The 13,562-nt window shown below is 44.5% G+C and overlaps 1 protein-coding gene across 1 annotated transcript in view; it reads left to right on the top strand.

Annotated features, from left to right (window-relative positions):
* C2_1H5orf34 (chromosome 2_1 C5orf34 homolog) overlaps nucleotides 1-13,562 on the top strand; it is a 245,527-nt gene that overhangs the window by 149,654 nt on the left and 82,311 nt on the right. The gene's annotated exons all lie outside the window — the stretch shown is intronic.

The raw sequence follows: 13,562 nt of genomic DNA, 5'->3' as shown, positions 1-13,562 counted from the left end.
TGTAAAGTAGTATCTCGTATACCCAGGACCAGTAAATTAAATGCTGCTAGTGGGCCTGCAACACTACTTGTGCCGCACACTGACGTAGCCTTTCAAAACTGTCTCCGGCCTGCTACTGCAGGGCCTGCCTACGCAGTTTACTGCCACTTTGATGTGGCATTTAAAGCTACTTGCCAAGCCTTAAACTCTCCTTTTATTACACATAGGTCACCCCTAAGGTAGGCCCTAGTTAGCCCTATAGGCAGAGTCCTATGTACGGAAAAGATAGGACATATGTCTTTAAGTGTGGCATGTTCTAGTAGTGACCAATAGCCTATTTTGTTTCTGATGGCTGTGAGGTCTACTTCTCTTAGGGTAGCATTGGGAATTCCCTTTTACATTTTTAAGTGGTAATTCCTGATCAGAAAGGAGTACCGTTGCCATGTTTGGTGTGTTTGAAATAGTGGTGAAACATCCTGCTTACTGGTGTAGTTGGATTTTACATTACTATTTTGGAAATGCCACTTTTAGAAAGTGGGTATTTCTCTGTGCGTATGACACTTTGTGCATACTTCCAGACGCCATCACACAGGAAGGGTTGGGTGTGACAGGGTCACATCTGCATTCATCTGCTTACTGATGGTCTTCCTGGGCTGGGAGAGGGCGTTCACACTTTACAATTGTATCGGCTGTGTCCTGTCCTCACACAAAGGGACGATTTACCCCCCACTGATGTCTAGAACCAGGGCTGGGTTGAAAGAGAGTGTTGCACACTTCTAAAGGTTATTTTTGAAGCCCCCCCTTCATCACCGTCATTGTTGAATAGAGGTACAGGGACTCTGACCCAAGATATTAGACACTGTGTGGACTTGTAACCTGACCCTGCAGGCTCTACATACTGCACATTGCCTGAGAACTGCTGTGCTGCCAGGAGAAACTGCCCTTCATGTGCACTGCTTTGCTGTGTTGGCGTACTGATTGCTGAGCGGAAGGAGGGACTGCCACTCTGCAACTAATTTTAGATGTGCTGGCCTGCTGCCTGTCACCTTTCCCTGTGCCCACTGCTAGTGCTCTCCATGGGCTGGGTTTTTCCTCCCTTCCCTTGTTCTATAAGAATCTCAGGCACAGGCAAGACTGCTTCATCACTGCCATGCCGTGAAACCCTGAGTTTCGCAACTATAAGTTTTAAGTCCACGCGTGTTGAGCACTTTTCTTTGCCAAACAGCATGTGGTTGACTCCAGCGTGAAAGAGAAAGCTGCGACACTTACCAATTTTGAGCTACAGCCTCTTTTCTGGCACAATACAGCGCTGCCCGAGTGCCACCTGGGTCACAGAAAGCGATCATGTGTTGGTCTCCAGTGTGCCGCGTAGTGAGGGTGACTGCGGCGTATGACACTGGGGAGAGGTGCTGTCCCGTGATACCATCTCCCTATCTGCTAACTTCGCTAACCGGTCGTTGAGGCCCCCTCCTGCCCCCCTTGCAAAGCAGCCCTGCAGCGAGAGATGCAGAGAACCGAGTTGTACCTGAGCACTGCACCAAGGTACAGCGAGGATGTGTGGGGCAGCGTGAATTCCCAAAGCTGTCCCGTGTGTTTTGCAGGAGGCTCCGTGTTTGCATTATCTACATCTGTCTTGGAGTCCCCTGACATGCTGCAACTTCAGGGCGGCTTTGTTGCTGTAAAAAGGCTACCTTGGTCAACAATTACACCACGTGTTAATGGGCAGCTGCCTTGCTCATTTTCATTCGGGAGACCTAGCGAGGTCTCCCCACTGGATTCCAGTGTGTGCCTCTCCTCACCCTCTTTGGGACCTACCTTGAAAACTTGTTCTTTGTGGCATTTCGGGATGAGTCCTCGACAGAGGCCCCCCTTATCAGTAACTTGTCACATTTAGAGACGCTGTAATTCCTGTATTGAAGGTAATAGGCACGCAAGTGCTGCTATGCCCTACGTCTGGAGCATGTATGCCACATAAAGTTTAATAGCAGGGCAGTTACGCTGCACCCTGTGTATATGATGATATATGGTGATTCATGTGTTATGTCTATAACCGAACTGCTGCTTTTCATGCCCTGATGTTAGAATGAATGTCGTTTTGATTTTTGCACGGTCAGGATAACGAGTACTAGCATAGGATTTGCATAGTAAGCACAGTATTCCTGATTCATGTCGTTTTTAGGTCTCGCCTACGCAGCGCGCATGCGCTGCATAGGAGGACCTTTAGCCGTCGCTCTGCTCATTTTCAAGCACTGCACTCGTGCTTGTGGCGGCATCCCCCTTGCGGGACTGCACAGAGGCGCGCCACGAGTGCAGTGCTTGAAAATGAGCAGGCTGCTCTCCCCAGCACCCACACGCGCGCACCACTTGCGGGCTCCCCCTTCTCCTCTCCCTCTCTCTCACAAGCGAGGTTTTAAATTAGCGTGGTCGCTTTCACCACGCTATTTCAAAACAGATGTTAATTGGCGCGTTCGCCGCGCTCCTCTCTCCCTTGCCTTTGATCTTCCTCTTGTTAAAATTTGAATGCCCCTACCAACCACAATTCTCCACTTTAAATACTTTGGGAGATCTTCAAGGACTATTTCAGACTCCAGTGCTTTAATTGTTTTCTAAGAATTCAGTCTATCCTTCAGCTCTTCCAGTATTTTGTTATCGAGAGACTGGAAAAATGAGAACACAATTGGAACCCGTTTTCAACATTGTGCTAGGTTTCTACAGTGTTCTGGGGTATGGTTTAGTTCTCCGTTTGGTGCAGTAAACCCGTGTTTATAAAACCTGGCCTTCCTAAAGTGTGTTGCAGTCTGACTAGTTTCTGTGCTAAGCCTCAAGGAACAGTCGATTCTCAGTAGATGGGCGTCGGACCATGTAAAATCTTGTGGCTTTATATTCACTTTTGCTAACCTACCTTCAAAGAATATACACTACTTGTATATGCTCGCGTACGACAGGGACAGCTGGGTCCTTAAAACCGCTTTCATGTGTGCAGTGACATAAGATGGAGCGGTGCTCGAACTGTGTGTAACTCTCACTTGCCAGTTGTGGAAAGAAGACCTATCTTTTTTCAAAAGAGCTGTATATATTCAGAAGTGATGCACAGATACAGCTGCTGAATAAAGAGAATGATAATTTCCACTTCACCTTCCAATATGTCTGCTGGGAGTTTGGTCTTCACCGCTTTCATGCTCGCTTGTTTAATTATGCACATGGCTAATTAGCTGCAGCCCCTCCTGCGCCAAAGCCCTTTTCTTAAAGTGCGCTGACAGATGACGGTGGGGCCGGCGTGGGCAGTGCAGGGCTGTCGATGGTGACGTGGGCTTAAGTGATCGGGGCACTGCCGCACTACCCCTTAAACCTCCATCTCTGCTCCTTGGGACATGGCAGCAGAGACGATACCAACCGGCGCTAAGGAGCCGGCTTCTTCTGTGAATACCTGCAGCCTGGAAGACGTATGGGGTCAACACACAGAGCACAAAAGAGGGTTCCTGCTTTCATATGCGTTTGGATTCTGGCTGCCGCCACTGTGGTTTTCCCCTGACAGTTGTGCGTCTCTTGCTGCTCTGATTTGTGTCATGTAAGACAGCATAGGGTCTCAGCCCCTATATAGAGCTGGCATCGTCCCTGCATGGTCCTCACTTCCAGAGATGTTCTATATTTTTATTTTATTTATTTACGTACTTCTAATGCACGTCACTGCAATCTGGTATTTGGGTATTACTTATCTTATATCATTTACATGAAACAAATTTGGCCACACCAAAGACAACAAGCATTGGCTTAGCCAATAGGTCTTGCCTTTGGGATCTTATAAGTGTTTAGTTATCCAGCACAACATCCTTGGTGCAACAACATCAACTGTTGCATGGCTAAACACTTATAAGGCCCCAAAGGCGAGACCTATTGGCTATGCCAATTCTTGTTATGTTTGATGCTCTGAACAATATACTATATTTTTATATAATATTGTGTGAAGTCTCTTTTGTGGTGTAGTCATTGTGTTTCTGTGTGAGAGTGTTGCACAAGCGCTTTACAAATTGCCTCTGATGATAAGCCTGCCTGCTCTGCTCCAAGCTACCGGAGGGTGAGCACAGGTTATTTTTGACGTGTAACTGACTTGCCCTGACTAGAGTGGTGGATTCTGCTTGGCTTCGGTGCATACCCTATCCAACCAGAAACCCAATTTCTAACACCTGGACTTTCACCATTCTTTTTATTTTAAGTGTGTCTTTGGCGCAAGTGTTAAACCTTCCAAAACACAATAATGCTGACAATGTTAGTGTCATGAAGTCATGTTCTTGGGTTGGTTGGTTATTGAGATGAGCCTTGTATCCATTACACTGCCCCACGACTTAAAGAATACTGCCTAACAACTGGACAGCAGTTTTCAAGTGCTTGTAGAATAGGGTGGGACTGTAACATGGTTGGGAATCCTAGATTGATCAGTGATTAAATATATTTGGGTCCTGCGGCATCCCTGCTTTAGATCCAACCTGGCAAAACATGTCAATTGCAGAACATAGTACTTCAAGGATCACTTGTTGGGTTTCTCACTCCGCTCAGAAGGGACAGAGAAGGCGCATGCACTGCGAGCATTATTGTGAATGTTTTTGTTCCATGCGAAAATGCATACAAAATGTAACAGTTTAAAATAACCATTAGAAGCGTTAGACTTTATATTAAGGTAAGGATAAGCATGCCATACGTTTCCAACCAGGTTCTTCATTATAATTGCGTAATTTTCAGGTAAAGTATTATTCTGGTGATAAAACACGCTGTCTAGCTTTAACGAACGCACTGTTTAGGTTAGTATTTTTAGTGATTTTTACTCCAAAAGGCCCTGGAACCGAACTGTAATCAAGCACATCTACCCGTGCTTGTTGACGTGGAGACATTGTTGCTTCTATAAAACTCTGTTCTGACCTCATAATTTGCCTGGGATTGAGAGCTCATTCTCTAGGCTTTTGCTCATGGCTGTTGCTGATGGTCAGGTCCTTGACAGCTGCAGTGTAGGTGGTAAGATGAAGAGAGAGCAAAGGCTTCTAATGGGTGAAGAGGGAGATAAATGTTCTGATTTCAAATGTTTTGTGTCTACTAAAAATGTGTTCCATTTGGAGAGACTGCACAGCTATTGATAGGTTCATTTCAACTTCACATGCAAAGTGATGCCTGTTGCAGTATATAAAATGTACCTGGTAAAGCATACATGAGTCATTATATTCTTATGTTTGTTCTACATCACATTGCTATAGCAGCATGGTTTACGTTTACAGTTAACAAACACAGTATGGTACTCCACTGAATGAGAAGTTTACTTTATAGTGTAGTCTCTTACATCCCCAATCTGGGCTTCATATTCTGCTCCCATACCTTAATCAATGCATGTATGATCCCTATAGCTTGCTCCATTTGAGCCCATGATGTTGAAGTCCTCCCCTATGCTGATGACACTCAACTCATACTCTACATCTCGGACAAAACTTCCAACACCTGTAACAAGTTCCCTACCTGCATGACTGAAGTCACCAGCTGGATGAAGATCTGTCTCAAACTCAATACTGAGAAGACGTGGTCTTTGGCAAGGACACCATGCCATGGGACTCCACCTGGTGGCCAGCCGAACTAAGACCCACACCCAAAGAATCTGGGGATCATCATCAACAACAAACCGCATTTGACCTCGCAAGTCAACGCTGTCACAGCATCCTGCTTCTACACTTTGAAGATGCTGAGAAAAATCTTCAAATGGCTTCCGAGTGACACCAACAAACCAGTCATACATGCCCTTGACACTAGGATTCTGAACTACGGGAACACCCTCTACGCCAGAAAGAGCAAGCAGCTCACCAGAAGACTTCAGGCCATTCAGAACGCAGCAGCCATAATCGCCCTCAACCTCTCGCACATCAACCACATCACACCACCCCTCAAGGAGTTCCACTGGCTCCCAGTGCACAAGTGCACATAGTTCAAACTCCTCACTCTCACCTGCAGAGCACTACAGAACATTGGCCCTGCCTACCTTAACTACCACATTTCCTTTCAAAAACCTTCCGACACCTCTGCTCGCCCTGACCCCGAATAGCACACATCCCACATGTATGCGGAACTTGAACCTACCACTACCCATCAGTCTCCTCCTCACTCCTTCAGCTCCACAAGAAGCTGAAGACCTGGATTTTCGAATAGCCCCCCACCTGCCCTTGGCAAGACTAGACTCATACCTGTTCAGTGCCAAGATACCCTCCTAGGTGATAGTGTGTTCCACTGATGGACATAACATACCATCTAAGTCTGTCCATGGATACTGTTCAACTGAACCAGTTTTGTTTCACAGGTACATAGTGACGAGTTAGGGTAGGTGGTGTGGAGGCGACTAGTTTGATGTACCCATGGAAGCACCTTGAAGTAGCTTAAATTAGTTTACCCGCCGCAATCTCAATGTGCCAGGAGAGAGTGGATGAATGCATTACCAGCTATTTGTAGGACATTGTGAGTGTGTGACCCAAGATTGCTGCTTAAACCCGGCTTGAGAGAAAAGATGGGAGGATAGTGTTGGGAAATAAAGCTGCATGTGTTTGATGAGTGCTGATGTCTTCAGGGCATGGTACTGTTTAGTCATAACAATGTAGGTTCAAGCATAAGCACACTGGGTGGGAGAAGCATGTTTCTCAGCCCTTCTGAAGCAGAGAAAGTACATTGATTAGATAAAGTGCATTGCAACACCGCTTGTGCAGTGGGAATGGTCAAGTCAACATGATGTTTTGGGGACAGTTAGAGCAAATGCAGGTTTTTAGATAGGAGAGCCTATATAAGGTTGTGTTTCTGACACCAAGGGAGATAAGCATGGGATGAAGACCGTTATTTACCGAATGTGATTTATTAACACCGAAGCATTACTATGTTAGTAAATGCTTGTTAAACCTTTTATTAGGTTTGGTTTCTTATGTGTTGTTGTAGTGTCAAATACGGCTAGGCATTGAAAATAACGGTGCTGAGCTCGTGGGACACCAGTCATTAAGTACAGGACTGACACTAACATCAGTTACATTCACATTGTCCTAGACATGGCGTGTCCCTGTCTGCCTTTTGTTTTCCTTTTGCACAACTGATAATTTTTCTTACAATCTTAAGCAAACTATGACCCAGGATTAGGCTTCCTAAACCCTCTGGCAAAGTGCAGCCTCAATGCCAGTTTACAAGTAGACAGCAAACCTGCTCGACTCAAATCCACAAACCACTTATGCATTATATGAAGATGGTGCGTTCTGGGCCGCAATCAGTCTTGTGAGATTTATATGATGGTGTTTGTTAGTTTCGAACCTCTTTCCCCCTGGAAAGACAAACACAAGAACCCACATTACTGTTATTATCTTTCTTCTTCATATGCTATATCCTGAGTCTGATTTAGTTACTTAAGAACAGACTGTGGTTGCTGCTTAGCGGAAAACATTCCATAAAGGCTGTGCAGATTATTTCCTGTCAAAATGCAACAACAGAAACAGCATGAAGAAAAGTGTTTCCTTCTGAGGAGAGAGTATTTTCATTCTAAAAGAAGTTCCATCTCCTCATCAGAACTCCCAATCCAACAACCTTTCTAATCTTCTTACTGGCCTTAATGGCTTTCTGCATCTTTATTATTCCAAATGCAAAACTTTGTATGAAGCTTCTTCAGCAATATCTGGAGGATCAATGAGTTCATTGGAAAGGCAACTGTGACTTAATCTATCAATAACAGCAAAACAGTCTCTCTTGCTGTGTTGCAAGAAGAAATCTTGCCTACAAGACGCGCCATTTCATCTGGATCCTTTTGTGCAGATGATAGTCACAGAAATATCCCTGCCTGGCTGTGAATCCTTTGTAGGCAAATGTTCTGTGTATGGTCTGTGGTCGAAAAGGAAGAACCACTGTTTTATCCGCTTGAGCTCAGAGCAGTCCACCTTGCTCTCTTCACTTTCCCACCATCTCTGATGAATAGCAGTCTTACTGAAACAGACAACACAACTATTACTTAAACAGATAAGGAGGAGTAAAGTCGGTCCTTTTATCCCTACTACCTCAGCAAATCAGGCCATGAGTCATAATGAGGCGGCTGACATTAAAGGCAAGAGCACAGAATATCACACTGACTTCCTGAGCAGATTCTACGTAGAAAAATATGAGTGGGTTTTAAATGATCTGGTGCTTCAAGGAACCTGTTCAGAATGTGGTTCTCCATTATTGGATCCTTCATAGATTTACATGCTTGAATCATTCCCCGTCGTCTTAGTGGGAGTCCCACTGTACAATTGAAAAGCAGTACAGCATAATACACATCACTTATTACTAGAAAACATTCACTTTAGTAACTTATACACATTCATTTACTAAGAAGCCAATCAGGTGACAGCACCCTATAGAACACTCTCTAGAGAGGCTTCATTCCCTGCGATTTTCTACCGCACATCCTGTGATGGGAGTCTACCTGAGCTCTGCTCAGTTTATTACCAGTTTTTTAGGTCTCGCGCCTGCGTTGCAGTGCGCAGCACAAGACCTTTAGTAGTTGAAAAATGGGGTTTTAGCACTGACCTAGGAATCGCACACGCTTGTACGTGTGCTTTTCCTTTTGTGCTACCCCATTTACCTTTGCGTGCGTCTTTTTATAAAAGACTGCACGCAATTGGCCAAAGGCGGGCGCATTGCTCCGCCCATGGGCTATTTGTGTCTATTACGCGCTTGGTGCTCGTAATAGACACCAATAGGCCATGTGATTTCAATTATCGTGCCCAGACACGGGCGTGATAATTGAAAGCAGGCTCGCAGTGGCGCGTGCGCGCACCACTCGCGGGCGTGTTTGTTTTTCAAGCGGAAGTGAAAGCGAACGCTTTCCCTGCCGCTTGTTGACTTGGTTACAGAAATTTAAGCGAAGAGATTTTGCCTACATCCTTGGACCCATGTTTCACATATGAAGAACAGAAGTACATGTATTTCCTCATTCCATATAATTTCAACATAGCAAAAAACAATCGGGAAATCAGTTTGATCCGTTTTTGGCCTTTTAAAATCATAATGCAACATGGTCCAAGTTCAATTTGGAGCAAAACCTGTTTGTTCCATTCTTTACCACGTAAGCGGTAAAAATTGTGCAAAATGGATTTTCTCCGTCTCTTCGCACAAATACAACATGTTATATAATATTGGCATGGGAAATGTTGGCCTGAGTAAATGGAGCAAAAGTTGGGCAATGTAACTGTGCACCAACATTGGCAGCAAACGCAAAAGTGAAAACTGCCCCAATCACCTTGTGCAAAAACAATGCTTTGACCGAAGAGACTCGGCAAAAGGGATGTGTTGCTCCAAATAAGTTGGTGCAAATCTATTTACACTACTCTGCTGCACCGATTTAGTGTTTTCTAATGGGACTCCTGTATGCACTGCAGCCCCGTCCAGTCTGTCAATGTCTGTGTTCCACCAGACCTTGAATGGTCTGCAGCTTCCCACGTTATTTTGCCTAAGTATGTCCCTGTTTAAAGCTTCGGCCTTGTTTTTTTTTTTATTGCAGCTTTCTACCCCCGTGTGCTTTTCCACCTGTTGCTTTTATTTCTTCTTTAACCAGTATTTTTCACGAGTGCTGCTCAGGCTTCTACCAGACTGCAATGCTAACTCCCCCACTTGCTGATGGCCCCGCTTTTTGTAGTTGCTCTCGCAGGCATGACACGCTCTCCCCCTGTGTGCTTATACTTTCCTCATGACACTGCGCTCTCTTGTAGATTAAAGTTTAATTAATTACATGGTTTTGCAGCCCACGTGGCTCGGCGCTGTGCTTCACTTTTTTTTGTTTCTATTAACTATCCTGTTTTCGAAATGTCAGCTGTTTTTCCTCTAATCGTTTACACATCCCTACTGCTAATACTCTTGCAGCGTCTGCAGTTGCCTTTCGATTTGCCTTTTTTTTTTTTTTTACTCGTAACTATGGGACTGTTTGTTTTTTATTAGGAATGTATGTACGCAAGCAAGACTCGAACACTGTTCCCCTGTTCTACAATCCGCAGCTTTAATATGTACGCCACAACCTTACTCTAAATATTCCTGGGTATAGATTAGGCCTGGGCTAAATTTCCGTTCCGCTCGCGGAAATTGCGATAATTTGACATTTTCGCGTTTCGCAGAGAGCGCGAAAATGTCAAAATTTCCGCATTCCGCAGCTTAGCGATAATTTGTTTCTTGCTCGCGCTGTAAAATAATACATTCTCGCGCGCGTGCGATCGCCTTACCTGAATCCCTGCGTTCGCCGACAAGTTTTCCCTATCCGGTCGCGTTCTCCACGAGATGTTGGATTGTTGGTAGCCATTTGCGCTGTCTCGCGACAGTTCGCGCCCGCAGTAACGTCATGCGTCGCGCGATCACATCTTTCTTCTCGCGATCATGCACCGCGAGAAGAGTGAAAACAAGATGGCTGCGCCCGCGAGCAACCGCATGGGTAAGTTGGCGAGCCGCGACCAAGCAGAAAATACCGCGACCGGGCGGGGAAAAAACTTCTGCATCTTCGCGATATTTCCGCGTGTTTGCGGAGATTTTTAACATTTTCGCGATAATTTGCGAAAGTCGCTTTAGCAAATTCCGCCCACCCCTAGTATAGATCAGTGTGTTTTAGGTGGGAGTGGCAGTGTTTACGTTATATTTTTTGTTTCTCCTTTCCAAAGTTCGTACTCTCCCGCACACATCTCTACGTTCTTTTAGGCTGCAGCAAGTTTGTAGGCATGACTCCAAGCTCCACACTTCTTCAGCAAGCGCTCCCAATTCACGTTTCTAACTCAATGATAATTTGCAGCTCTCCAGATCTTTCAGGTTCTGCTTTCACAGGTTTCCAATGTGCTTCCAAATTCTTCTAATTACATTTCCGATGAACTGTCCTGTCCACTCCCAAGGTCAAGTGTTCACAGTTCACCAATATGTCACCACTTCCGGTTTACACTGTTCAGCTACCTTGCAGCCTTAACAACCGGGCTCCTTGGTTCTTAGCTGATTAATTTAGAAAACCTCCATATCTACAGATGTATTTTAGTGCTTGAAGTGATGAGAGCAGACAGCAGCTTGCAAGTACATGTTTATTAGTTATAATTGTTTGTTAAAAATGGTAACCATCGCCTGAATGGGATAACAAGCTCATTGATTCCATAAAATAAATTACTTGCGTACATGTTTTTGCATGCTGTTATGAGGCACTGGCCCAGCAGCAGTCAAAACGTGTTTCATTTGAACTGTTATGGGGCTTCTCCATGTTTCCACTTATGCATAATGTTTCTTTACTATTGCCAGATACTTAAACATGGCACACTTCTCAGTGAGATTGCTGTGTGTGCAGGCTTTTGGCTTTTAATGCTGTAGTGGCGTATTCTGCTTCTAGCAGATGTTTTGCAATTAATTAATCAAATTTAGATACTTGTAAAGTGATGTGTTCTTTCTTAATTAAGTTGTGTAAAGTATTTCTCGGATTACTGCATAGCAGTGAACAAATGCATTTGACAGTCTACAAAATGACAGACAAATGTAGCGCACCATGTGGCATAATTCCAATCAGCATAATTGCACTCAACGCCACACAGTTCCATGCCACATAATTCAACTCCACACATTTCCATTCCATACCACATAATTCCAGACCAAACCACATCATTCAACTTCACAACACAATTCCACAACACATCACACAACCAATCCACACCACACAACCAATCCACACCACATACCCAATCCACACCACAGAATTCCACATCATGTCGCAAAAGCTAACAGCACACCACATTATTCAACTCCACTACATACCACTCTACAATACCATTCTAAATAATTAACTAAATGACAAACAGTTACACTCTACATAATTCCAGTGCACTCAATGCCATATAATCACTGTCCACATAATTCCACTGCACAATCATGCCACATTATTCCACTACACACATTCACTCCACACCACACATTTACAAACCACACAATTCCACAACTGGCTATTCTAATCCAACCCACATAATTCCATTCCACATATGTCCACTCCACCAAATAACACACCAGTAAAAGACATTGTCATGTACAACACCAATAGCTCTTCTTGCAAATGTGAGACCTATAGGCATTGTTCGCACAGCCGGCATAATTCCCCTCCAACCCACTCACTATATTCCACACTAAACCACACAATTTAATGCCACACAATTCTAGACAATGCAACATAATTATATTCCACATATTACCACTCAGTACTCTATATTTACACTCCACATAATTACACTCTACTCAACACAACATAAATACACCCCACATAAATGCAATCAATGCCAAATACAAGCAGTCCACATAAATGCACTCCACAGTATGACACTTAATTCCAATAAGCATAATTTCACTCAACGCTACACAGTTCCAGGCCACACAATTCAACTCCACACATTTCCAATACTCACCACATAATTCCACACCAAACAACATATTTCAAATACACAACACAATTCCACAACACATCATGTGCCTCCCATTCACACCACATCATGCCACAAAATGTAACAGCACACCACAATTCAACTCCACAACATGCTACTCCGCAACACCAATACCATTCCGCATAAAAAACTCCATAACACATAATCTCATTTAATTACTATTCACATAATTTCACAGCACACCATGACACATATTTACACTACACAACTCCACATCACACCACACAAATCCATGCCACACTGTTCCACAATAAACAATTCCAATACAACCCATCTTTCCCTCGCACTTCCACCAATCAGGTCATCTCTCCCCACCCCTCTAATCTCCCCCTCCCAATGCCACTACCCCTCTCATCTCGCAATCTCACTGCCCCCTCTCATCCCTCCCTCTCTCCTCTCTATACTGCCTGCTCACACATGCTACCTTGTTGGGCCTCCTCCTGCTGTGCACTGGTCCACCTCTCGCTTCCCCCACCTCTTGCCTACCCTACTCGTCCCTCTCTCTCTCACCCCTCTCTCTCGCTCTCTCACACACTCTTCCCGCCTCTCTCATATGGTTGACTTCAGGTCTTCGAGCACCATTTTTCCATGCCGTTTCAATGTTTGTCCCTCAAACCCACGCTCTCCTCCTCTTCATGGGGTGTTTTCTGTGTACCCAGGCGCTCCCTCCCATCTGTTGCCTGCTCTCACCTTCTTTCTCTTTTTCTCTCACACCCTCTGCTCCTCTATATGGAGTTTGTTCACCTCCTCATGCACCGTGATTTTCAACGCCAAGAGCTCTAACTCTTGCAAATGCGAGACCTATTGCATTGCAAATGCTTGTTTCTCATTATAGAAGCTTATTCATCAGGGAAGACAGTTCTAACTTGCATCTGCTAAGATCTGATCAGAATCAACAAAGAAAGGTCTTTTCAGACCTTGTGGAACTTGTGTGAAGAAAAGACCATGTGGAAGATCCACAAAAGGAATACATTCAAAGAAGTTAAAGGATTGTGAAATATGTCATACTTTTTCTTCTAAGACTTTTAAAGATAGAGAGGGTAGGCTTCTTATATGGACCCACAAAGTAAAATCTAAGGGGGATCTGATTTCTGAGGAGGTTAGTGAGGATTT

Source organism: Triturus cristatus, chromosome 2_1 (assembly GCF_964204655.1).
Source record: "Triturus cristatus chromosome 2_1, aTriCri1.1, whole genome shotgun sequence".
Taxonomy (NCBI): domain Eukaryota; kingdom Metazoa; phylum Chordata; class Amphibia; order Caudata; family Salamandridae; genus Triturus; species Triturus cristatus.
Note: the sequence above shows the minus strand (reverse complement) of the source record. Positions and strands in the feature narration are given on the sequence as shown.